Raw genomic sequence first — 12158 nt, forward strand, 5'->3', positions numbered from 1 at the left:
ATGTTTGGGGAGAAAAAACTACCAGTGGTTTTTCCCCCTTCTGATGAATTAAATGAAGTATGTGAAGAAGCGTGGGCTTCCCCCGATAAGAAACTGGTAATTTCTAAAAAGTTACTAATGGCGTACCCTTTCCCGCCAGAGGATAGGTCACGTTGGGAGACATCCCCTAGGGTGGATAAAGCGCTCACACGCCTGTCAAAGAAGGTGGCACTACCGTCTCCGGACACGGCCGCCCTAAAGGAACCTGCTGATAGGAAGCAGGAGGCTATCCTGAAGTCTGTATATACACACTCAGGAATTATACTGAGACCGGCTATTGCTTCAGCATGGATGTGCAGTGCTGCAGCTGCGTGATCAGATTCCCTGTCGGAAAACATTGATACCCTAGACAGGGACACTATATTGCTAACCGTAGAGCATATTAAAGACGCTGTCTTATACATGAGAGATGCACAGAGGGATATTTGCCGGCTGGCATCTAAAATAAACGCAATGTCCATTTCTGCCAGGAGAGGATTGTGGACTCGGCAGTGGACAGGAGATGCAGATTCTAAAAGGCACATGGAAGTTTTGCCTTACAAGGGTGAGGAGTTGTTTGGGGATGGTCTCTCGGACCTCGTTTCCACAGCAACAGCTGGGAAGTCAGCATTTTTACCCCATGTTCCCTCACAGCCAAAGAAAGCACCGTATTATCAGGTACAGTCCTTTCGGCCCCAGAAAGGCAAGCAGGTTAGAGGCGCGTCCTTTCTGCCCAGAGGCAGAGGTAGAGGAAAAAAGCTGCAACATACAGCCAGTTCCCAGGAACAAAAGTCCTCCCCCGCTTCCTCTAAGTCCACCGCATGACGCTGGGGCTCCACAGGCGGAGCCAGGTACGGTGGGGGCCCGTCTCAAGAACTTCAGCAACCAGTGGGCTCGTTCACGGGTGGATCCCTGGATTCTACAGGTAGTATCTCAGGGGTACAAGCTGGAATTCGAGACGTCTCCCCCTTGCTGTTTCCTCAAATCTGCCTTGCCAACAGCTCCCCCGGACAGGGAGGCAGTGCTGGAGGCGATTCACAAGCTGTATTCTCAGCAGGTGATAATCAAGGTACCCCTCCTTCAACAAGGACGGGGTTACTATTCCACAATTTTTGTGGTACCGAAACCGGACGGTTCGATGAGACCCATTTTAAAATTAAAAATCTTTGAACACTTATATAAGAAGGTTCAAGTTCAAGATGGAATCGCTCAGAGCGGTGATTGCAAGCCTGGACGAAGGGGATTACATGGTGTCACTGGACATCAAGGATGCTTACCTGCATGTCCCCATTTACCCTCTTTACCAGGAGTACCTCAGATTTGTGGTACAGGACTGTCATTACCAATTCCAGACGTTGCCGTTTGGTCTGTCCACGGCACCGAGGGTAATTTACCAAGGTAATGGCCGAAATGATGATACTCCTTCGGAAAAAGGGAGTTTTAATTATCCCGTACTTGGACAATCTCCTTATAAAGGCGAGGTCCAGGGAACAGTTGTTGATCGGAGTAGCACTAGCTCGGGAAGTGCTACAACAGCACGGCTGGATCCTGAATATTCCAAAGTCGCAGCTGTTTCCTACAACGCGTCTACTGTTCCTGGGGATGGTTCTGGACACAGAACAGAAAAAAGTGTTTCTCCCGGAGGAGAAGGCCAAGGAGTTATCGTCTCTAGTCAGAGACCTCCTAAAACCAAAACAGGTGTCTGTGCACCACTGCACGCGAGTCCTGGGAAAGATGGTGGCTTCTTACGAAGCAATTCCATTCGGAAGGTTCCATGCAAGGATCTTTCAGTGGGATCTGTTGGACAAGTGGTCCGGGTCGCATCTTCAGATGCATCGGCTGATAACCCTGTCTCCAAGGGCCAGGGTGTCGCTACTGTGGTGGCTGCAGAGTGCTCATCTTCTAGAGGGCCGCAGATTCGGCATACAGGACTGGATCCTGGTGACCACGGATGCCAGCCTTCGAGGTTGGGGGGCAGTCACACAGGGAAGAAACTTCCAAGGACTATGGACAAGTCAGGAGACTTCCCTACACATAAATATTCTGGAACTAAGGGCCATTTACAATACCCTAAGTCAGGCAAGACCCCTGCTTCAACACCAGCCGGTGCTGATACAGTCAGACAACATCACGGCGGTCGCCCATGTAAATCGTCAGGGCGGCACAAGAAGCAGGATGGCGATGGCAGAAGCCACAAGGATTCTCCGATGGGCGGAAAATCATGTGTTAGCACTGTCAGCAGTGTTCATTCCGGGAGTGGACAACTGGGAAGCAGACTTCCTCAGCAGGCACGACCTCCACCCGGGAGAGTGGGGACTTCATCCAGAAGTCTTTCAAATGATTGTACACCGTTGGGAAAGGCCAAAGGTGGACATGATGGCGTCCCGCCTCAACAAAAAGCTAAAAAGATATTGCGCCAGGTCAAGGGACCCTCAGGCGATAGCTGTGGACGCTCTAGTGACACCGTGGGTGTACCAGTCGGTTTATGTGTTCCCTCCTCTGCCTCTCATACCCAAGGTACTGAGAATAATAAGAAGGAGAGGAGTAAGAACTATACTTGTGGTTCCGGATTGACCAAGAAGAGCTTGGTACCCAGAACTTCAAGAAATGATCTCAGAGGACCCATGGCCTCTGCCGCTCAGACAGGACCTGCTGCAGCAGGGACCCTGTCTGTTCCAAGACTTACCGCGACTGCGTTTGACGGTATGGCGGTTGAACGCCGGATCCTGAAGGAAAAGGGCATTCCGGAGGAAGTCATCCCTACGCTGATTAAAGCTAGGAAGGAGGTGACCGCAAACCATTATAACCGCATATGGCGAAAATATGTTGCGTGGTGTGAGGCCAGAAGGGCCCCAACAAGGGGAATTTCAGCTGGGTCGATTTCTGCACTTCCTACAGTCAGGGGTGACTATGGGCCTCAAATTAGGTTCCATTAAGGTCCAGATTTCGGCTCTGTCGATTTTCTTCCAAAAAGAACTGGCTTCACTGCCTGAAGTTCAGACGTTTGTTAAAGGAGTGCTGCATATTCAGCCCCCTTTTGTGCCTCCAGTGGCACCTTGGGATCTCAAGTTGGATTTCCTTAAGTCACATTGGTTTGAGCCACTTAAAACCGTGGAACTAAAATATCTCACGTGGAAAGTGGTCATGCTATTGGCCTTGGCTTCGGCCAGGCGTGTATCAGAATTGGCGGCTTTGTCATGTAAAAGCCCTTATCTGATTTTCCATATGGATAGGGCAGAATTGAGGACTCGTCCCCAATTTCTTCCTAAGGTGGTATCTACTTTTCATTTGAACCAACCTATTTTGGTGCCTGCGGCTACTAAGGACTTGGAGGATTCCAAGTTGCTGGATGTAGTCAGGGCCCTGAAAATCTATGTTTCCAGGACGGCTGGAGTCAGGAAAACGGACTCGCTATTTATCCTGTATGCGCCCAACAAGCTGGGTGCTCCTGCTTCAAAGCAGTCTATTGCTCGCTGGATCTGTAGTACGATTCAACTTGCACATTCTGCGGCTGTACTGCCGCATCCTAAATCGGTAAAAGCCCATTCCACGAGGAAAGTGGGCTCTTCTTGGGCGGCTGCCCGAGGGGTCTCGGCTTTACAACTTTGCCGAGCTACTACTTGGTCGGGTTCAAACACGTTTGCTAAGTTCTACAAGTTTGATACCCTGGCTGAGGAGGACCTTGCTTTTGCTCATTCGGTGCTGCAGAGTCATCCGCACTCTCCCGCCTGTTTGGGAGCTTTGGTATAATCCCCATGGTCCTTACGGAGTTCCCAGCATCCACTAGGACGTCAGAGAAAATAAGAATTTACTCACCGGTAAATCTATTTCTCGTAGTCCGTAGTGGATGCTGGGCGCCCATCCCAAGTGCGGATTGTCTGCAATACTTGTATATAGTTATTGCCTAACTAAAGGGTTATTGTTTAGAGCCATCTGTTGAGAGGCTCAGTTATTTTTCATACTGTTAACTGGGTATAGTATCACGAGTTATACGGTGTGATTGGTGTGGCTGGTATGAGTCTTACCCGGGATTCCAAAATCCTTTCCTTATTGTGTCAGCTCTTCCGGGCACAGTATCCTAACTGAGGTCTGGAGGAGGGGCATAGAGGGAGGAGCCAGTGCACACCAGGTAGTCCTAAATCTTTCTTAGTTGTGCCTTGTCTCCTGCGGAGCCGCTATTCCCCATGGTCCTTACTGAGTTACCAGCATCCACTACGGACTACGAGAAATAGAATTACCGGTGAGTAAATTCTTATTATGTATTTAAAAAAATATATATATATTTTTTTCAAATAACCAAAAAATAGAATACTCACTGATAGTTTATATTAATCTTCAAAGTGGTAACTTGTAAGTGCTTTATCAAACTTTTTATTTTTAATCTCCCTATTAAAAAACAATAATATATTATCGATCTGTATTTAGATCATAAAGCAATTATTTTATCATATCGTAGCTTAACCCGCAGATTTTTCGTATGTCAAAAAACATAAGGGTAAGGATTCAAATGTGGACTGAGTAATCTTAAAATATATATATTTGGAGACTTCTGCAGAAACAAAGTGTATTGAGAAAAACGCACAACATAGGGGGTAATTCAGACCTGATCGCTCGGTAGCGTTTTTTGCACTGCTGCGATCAGGTCAGAACTGCGCATGCGTATGCACCGTAATGCGCAGGCGTGTCGCACAGGTACAAAGCGGTTCGTTGCTCTGCGATGGGTTTATGCGAAGAATCCATTTGCACGGCGATCACAAGGTGATTGATAGGAAGAAGGCGTTTGTGGGTGTCAACTGACCGTTTTCTGGGAGTGGTTGGAAAAACACAGGCATTCCCAAGCGTTTGCAGGGCAGGTGCATGACATGAATTCCGGTCCCGGACAGGTTGAAGTGATCGCAGCAGCTGAACAAGTCCTGGGCTAGCCAGAAACTGCACAAAATGTTTTTGTACTGCTCGGCTGCACATGCGAGCGCACACGTGCACAGCTAAAATACAGTCCCTGAATTACCCCCTTAGTTACCAACGTTTCGGGGTAATGAACCCCTTTGTGTACACTACTCACCTTGAAAAAGGGGTTCACTACCCCGAAAAGTTGGAAACTATGTTGTGAGTTTTTCTCAATACACTTTGTTTCTGCAAAAGTCTCTGAGTGCCGCTGCATTTTTCCTGTATTCTACGTATTCAACTCAGAGGGCACTTGAGCATCTAATTAGTGCAGTGGAGGGCAGGCCTGTGTTTGTATACATACTCAAAAAAATTAAAAAGTTTTTTCTTTTTTCCTCTCTGTCTCCAAACTTCTTTGACCACAATCATATAGATAATATCCAATTTTAATAACCTATACAATGGATCCCACTTCATGTAAGTACTGTGTCAGCAATACACATAGTACATCCACAATATACATACCATTTTCTTTAAAATCATATATAACACAATTATTTGTGGGAATAGGATCTCTGATACAATTGCTTCTGTCACATTAATAGACACATGATGACTTCCGTGCAAAACAACCCCGAAAGGGTCATCTGATTTGTATGTTTACTGAAAATTATATTTAATTAATTTAAAAAAGCTTGGTTTTACTGAAATAAAGAGACATGCAAGTTTTTTTAACAAAAGGCATGCAGAAGTAAACAGACAATGTCAACCCTCTTCTGTGACATCACAAGTTGGAGAGAAGTTGGCTGGTTAGCCGGTCAGATTAAAAAGTTGGTTAAGTGTGTGGGGCAGCGTAAATTGGACGGTTGGTCAGTAGGATGGTTGGAGGAATGTTGGTCTGATGTATCAGTGATGTGCAGTGGGGTGAGGCAGAGCCTTTTCTGACATACTAACATTTGAGTGTATAAAGTATATGAAAAATAGAAATAATTTGTTTGAAATATCTTCTTTGTATTACTCTAATCATTTTTATAGCCAAAACTCTGGAGTAAAAAGTCTATGGCAGGGGAGGCAGTGCCTCACCTGTGTATCTTTTCCGCACATCTCTGATCAAAACTCGCCTAATTTCCAGGAGTTTATACTGCTGCACCAGTTTATAATGTGCAGATTTACCCTTTGGCTCATATATTGCATATAAATCTGGCTCTGGGGCTAGCCAGTGCCTCCTGTGCCATTTAGCTCACCGCACGTCCCTGTGATGTATTGCTAGCATAAAGCTGGCCATACAGCAGACCAACTTTCCTTCAACTGCCCAACTTGTCTATCCAGCTAAAACACTGCCCCACACACACCTAACCAACTTTTTTCATTAGGCCAGCCAACTCCTCTCCAATTTGTGATGTCACAAAAGTTGTCTGCCTACTTCTGCATGTTTTTAATAAACATATATTTTTTTGTAATCTAGAATCTGCTGTGTGGCGACAGTTTAGTGGAAAATACAGTACGGTCGGGGGTGACAGTGTGAGGGAAAACTACAGGACTGTGTGTGGTGACAATGTGAGGGAGAATACAGAACGGTGGGTGGTGACAGTGTGAGGGAGAACTACAGGATTATCATACACTCCAACATTTTACACATAAAAATCGGTACAAATTCGAAAAGGGGGCGTGGCCACGGGTAAAGGGGGCTATACTTTCAATGGAAGTTTGGAGAGCCAAAAATCTGTACAGACCATAAAAAAAAGGTACTGTACCTGCCAAAAAGGCTTGGGCACCCAAATGGCACTTTTTGCATCGCTCCCAGCAGTTTGGACGGGTTTAGCCATTTTACGTGGCTAAACCTCGGCACGGCAGGCTGCAGTTAAAAAATAAATAATATATAATGTCATCATGGCCTGAATATAGACAGTGGGGTATATTCAATTAAAGTCTGATCCATTCCGACATGCATTTGTCGGAATGGATCCGTCAAGCCCTATTCAATGAGCGGCCAAATTCGACTGTCGGATTTGGTCGTTCCCGGTGTCCCATCCTCCTGCTGCTGTCAGTGGCGGGCGGGCAGGGAGCACTGCCAGGAGTGAGGAGCCTGGCCGGGGGGAGATGCCCTTCTATAGAGGTACCTGTGCCCTGCTGCACCTATAGCCCGCCGCCCCGCTTCCACGTCTCATCTCCTCAATACCACGTTTTTAAAAGTCGGATTGAGATTGTCGGAAACGTGACCAAAAACTGTTGAATTTGGTCCCGTTTCTGACAGAAGCTATTCTGCCGATCCACGCGCTTTCCGACAAGTCGAAATGCCCGACTTGTCGGAAAAATCTGAGTGGGATTGAATAGGTCGGAAACCCCTTCTGACCTGAAAAAGTCTAAGCATGCCATCTATCCGACAAGACGGCAGGTTTCGACTTTAATTGAATATACCCCATAAACAGTGTAACATGACATGTTCACAATATAAAGATTTTTTGTTTTAATGAATTTAGGGATAGGTTTAGGGATACTGTTTTACGTTGCCACACTTATCAATGGGTGCCCGATGGAGCAATTCAGTTGTTTTTGGGAGCCCATTAATTGTCGAGCCCAAAAGGATGGAGTTCAGCTGCGTACAGCAGCTAAACCCATCTAAAGTGCCTGTTCACGCCCAAACCATAAACTTTTCCCACACTTCTGTCCGCCACCTTAGGACACTGAGAGCAGAAATGTGTGCGACTGCAGCATTGGCATCCAATTGGAGTGCCCATTAATTAACGCAGCGTGTAAAACACCACACCACCTAGACCTTAAATGATGTGCTTCGTCACCATTCGCAGCTATTTTGCCATGTTCAAGTTCCAGTTAAAAGGAACAGAACTCTTCCTTTCGTCTTGTACAAAGTTGTTTCTTCTAGTCTATTAATATCGGAGTGCTCCCTGCAGTAACCCTACCTGCTGCCAATGTGCTTAAACTACCCTATGCTTGCTGTGAAAGAGTAAAAGCGGTTGTCAGAGATAAACACTCCCACACACTCTACTTTTACAGACTGTAAAAAGCCATTATTTTGAAATGAACAAGCACATGTAGTTATAATACATACCGATGTGTTAGACAGAAACAGTTGTTTACGCAAGTTGGTGAAATCAAACTGATTTCACGAACTTGTCTGAATAACCGTTTGTCTGTAGTCTGACATTTGGGAGCAAATGGGTGATTGTTTGCGTGCCAGCTTTAGTTTGGTGATTGGTTTTAAGACATTGAAGCACGTACCTGGAATATATTTATATTAAAACAGATATTCACCTTTTACATTTTTGTTCTTGAAATTTACTGTGAGTTCTGGAACACTTGTCATACTTTATCTGTCCTGCAGATACAATATAACTGACGTCTTCCTGGGCTCTTTGCAGCTTGTTTACCTTGGTTGTCTGGAAATAGTCCAACCTGATCCATCCGGTAGATGCAGTTCTCTTTATAATAAAGTACTTTAATGGATATTATCAGCACAGATTAAAAAAGGGATTCAGCATACCATTAAACAGAATTAAAACCAATCGGGTAACACTACTACATAAGATCAGCCTATGCAACTTTCAATAAGCAAGTATTTGTATAGTAAATGACTACTGTAGCTATCTTCTTAGACTCAATTCAATTCCGTTACATCATGCTCCAGACATTCCCAGTCTGTAACCTGTAAGTCCTGGTACTGTCAGGTGTAAGCAGGAATGTGCCATGATCAGGACTGGACTGTTTCATTTAGCTACTAAAGGAGCTGTATTAAAATTGAGAGAAAACAAAACCTTTAAGCATATCATCCAGCTGGCATAGTTTTAGATGAAGCTTGCCAATTCTGATCTACATTCCTGATTGCCAGGACTTTTAGGAAGTATAGCCTGATGCACAGGAGGATAGGAGTGGCCTGCAGCTTCACAAGCACAGCTACGTGCCTATTTTAGATATAGTTATCTATTTCTTTATATATCTATCTATCGATCGATCGATCTATCTATCTCTATCCAGAAAGATTTATAGGGTTCATTTTAATTGTTTTTTTACTTTGCGCTAATTAATGTTCACCTGATGGAGCAATTCAGTTGTTGCTCTTATTGGGCACAAATGCCACAGGCATCCACATTTCTGCTCACAACCTTCTGAGGTTGCGAGCAGAAATATGTTTGGGTGCTCTAACCAGGCCTTAAGACACTACACATGGCTAAACCTGGTGCTTTTGGCCGTGACAAGTGCGGCAATTAAAGGGTACCCAAAACAATTGAATTGCAGGCAGCCATTAAGGATTGCAGCATGCAGAAAAATTGAATTTCCCCCAAAGAGATAGATATAGAGAAATATATATAGGACCATTCCCATATGTAGCAAAACTGAGTTTGAGCATATCCAAAACGATGGTCTGAAGCTGGAAAAACCACAACCTGACAACTGTTTAACTGCTAAGACTCATCAATGTGAGAGGTCAACATAGGCTGTACCTTCTGGTATGAACCAACAGAAGGCCTATTGTGACATAGAAATTTTTAATGATGGGGACGGAAGTAATGTGTCACGGACACAGAGCAGGCCAGACAAAGTGCCTATGCTGACTCCTGTCCAACATCGAAAGTCCCCACAATAGCATGGGAGCAGAACTGTTCCTTGGATTAATGGAAGAAGGTTGCCTGGTCCAATTAATAATGTTTTCTGTTGCATCATGTGGACCAGTACATGTGCTAGAGATGTTTTGTGGGAAGGACACATGCCTGGTGGAGGGAGTGTGATGCCTTTGGCAATATTCTGCTGTAAAGCCCTAGGTCCAGTCAATCATGTGAATATTTATTTGAGGTGTATCAGTACTAAACATCATTGCATACCAGATATATCCTTTCATGGCAATGTTATTATTGGAATTTGCCTATTTCAGTAGGATAATGCACTCTGCTACACTGAATGGAATGTTTGTGAATTGTGTGAGGAACATGAGAGTTCAAGATGTTACCCTGGTCCCCCAGATCTGAATCCAATTGAGTATCTGTGGTGGTATCCGGACTCTAGGTCGACACACATTAGGTTGACACCTATTGTTCGACACACATTAGGTCAATAGGAAATAGGTTGACCCAACCATTAGGTCGACATGAGTTTTTCACATTTGTTTTCTATTTTAAAAAAAAAAAAACTTTTTCATACTTTACGATCCACGTGCACTACAATTGGGTAACCTGTGCCGAGCACAGCGGAGCGAGGCACCTTGCCCGAAGCATGGCGAGCTACACAGTGCACTAATTGGGGTTCCCTGTCATTTTATGGAGAAAACACACCCAAAAAAATTATAAACTCATGTCGACCTAATGGCCGTATCGACCCATTGCCTGTGTCAACATAGTCACTGTCGACCAGTAGGTGTCGACCTAGACACTGTCGACCCTGAGTCTCATACCCATCTGTGGTATGGGTTGGAACAAGTCTGATCCGTGGCGGCTCCACCTAGCAGCTTACAGGAGTTAAAGTATCCTCCATCACTTGGCTGGTAAGAGCTGTTTTGGTGGCACATGGAGGAGCAACAGCATAATATACAGGTGGTCATTTTGTAGAGGCAATGTAGTGAGTAGCAGCTGTATCAGTCTCTTCCAATCTGTGATTGTTTTTTGCGACATGTTGCCAAAATATGAAAATGGCATCAGTTGTATTAAGAGACTACAATCGTGTAATTGTTTTTTCTGAACTAGGCTTAGCTATGTGTCTTTGCAAAAGGTACATCACATTCCTACACCTTTAACAAGGTTATTAAACTTGCATGTGTTGGCAGTCTGATCTTAAGAAATGTCAGAGGTTGTCTAATTCCCCAGCTGAACAGACCTTTTATAGTTTGTTAGCCATGTTATGTTTTTTGTTTGGCACAGTGTCTACCTTTCTCTTGGGATTTGTTCAGGCTTGTATGATGCCTCCATCATGAAACTGTGCCATTCCAACGTAAAAGATAAATTACTGGTTGTATATAACCTTTTTACTACTTTTGATATTTGTGCATATTCAGTCTCTGTAAAGTTAAAGTCCTGGCTCCTACATTTATATAAATGACTCCTTGCCTTATGTTGTCTACCCATGCACTAGACCAGTGGATTCCAAACTTTTTTGAGTCACGGCACCCTAGAATATCAGAATTTTTTTCACGGCACCCCTAGGCCCAAAATTTCTTATTGAGAAATTTAGAAATATTACATTAAGTAAATCGCGTTTATATGTCATCCTTAGGGTCAGTTGTGTGGTGAGGGACAAGATTTGCTTCTGCTTGGCCACATATTTTATGACTGGCAGCCACCAGCACTGGTTTTACCTATTATATTGACCATGAATAATTTTAATTGGTCCTGGACCACCAACCCAGGGCACCCCTGCATGTGTCCTGAGGCACCCCAGGGTGCCACGGCACATAGTTTGGGAACCTCTGCACTAGACTGTGTTTCTCGTCATCACTTTATGCCACACCTCTTCGTTTTTGAGCTTTGACATCCCTATAAAAGTAGTAGACAAGGTGCAGGTGATGATGGTGGTTAGTGATTTGCAACCTGGTGTGTTTTGCCTTGTAATATATATCTTAACCTCGATGCAGCCCTTCCCGACCTGTGTTGAATATTCATGGGCTATGAGTAATCCAACACTTCATCTGGATATTTCAAGCTTTGCTCTCCTGCATCCTCCAAAGTTTTAAATTACTTTGTGTCTCTGGATATTAGATGTGGCCAGCTCTAAAATTGTCAGGGTAGAGATGGTTTAAAGCTTAATCCCACAGCAAACACTAGCCTTTTTTACAGTTTTTAAAAGTGTTCAGTTAAAATGAAACTGTTGACTTCATTCTTAGTGGACAATTCATTTACTGGTAAAGTATCCAATTAATGGTTGCTCCTATACAGTACGTGCATCTTGTGTACACCCTACACGATGTGCACCATATTATACATCGCATGGTACCATCTGACATACCATCAGACATCAGAAGGCACATTCTATATATGATGGTTGTTCTGACATACAGTGGTGGCCAAAGTTGCGGACACTTTTTGAAATTTGAATGTTTTTCAACTTCAAATGTTTATAAAAACTGTTACACTTCATGCAGTGCAATGATTCATATATGAAATTAAAGGAAATTTAATGCTGAATTCAACACAATAAACAGGTCAAATATTTGCATTACAAGGGAAGTTATGCTACTTTCAGACAGAAGCACAGATGCGTGAGATTCAAGATGCAGATATAGATATATTATATATTGTGTTTTTTTTTATTAT

At 44.1% G+C, this 12158-nt stretch overlaps 1 protein-coding gene across 3 annotated transcripts in view; it reads left to right on the forward strand.

Annotated features, from left to right (window-relative positions):
• The window catches only part of GPATCH8 (G-patch domain containing 8), a 145081-nt gene that overhangs the window by 48845 nt on the left and 84078 nt on the right, over window positions 1-12158 (forward strand). The window lies entirely within an intron of this gene.

Source organism: Pseudophryne corroboree, chromosome 3 (assembly GCF_028390025.1).
Source record: "Pseudophryne corroboree isolate aPseCor3 chromosome 3, aPseCor3.hap2, whole genome shotgun sequence".
NCBI lineage: Eukaryota > Metazoa > Chordata > Amphibia > Anura > Myobatrachidae > Pseudophryne > Pseudophryne corroboree.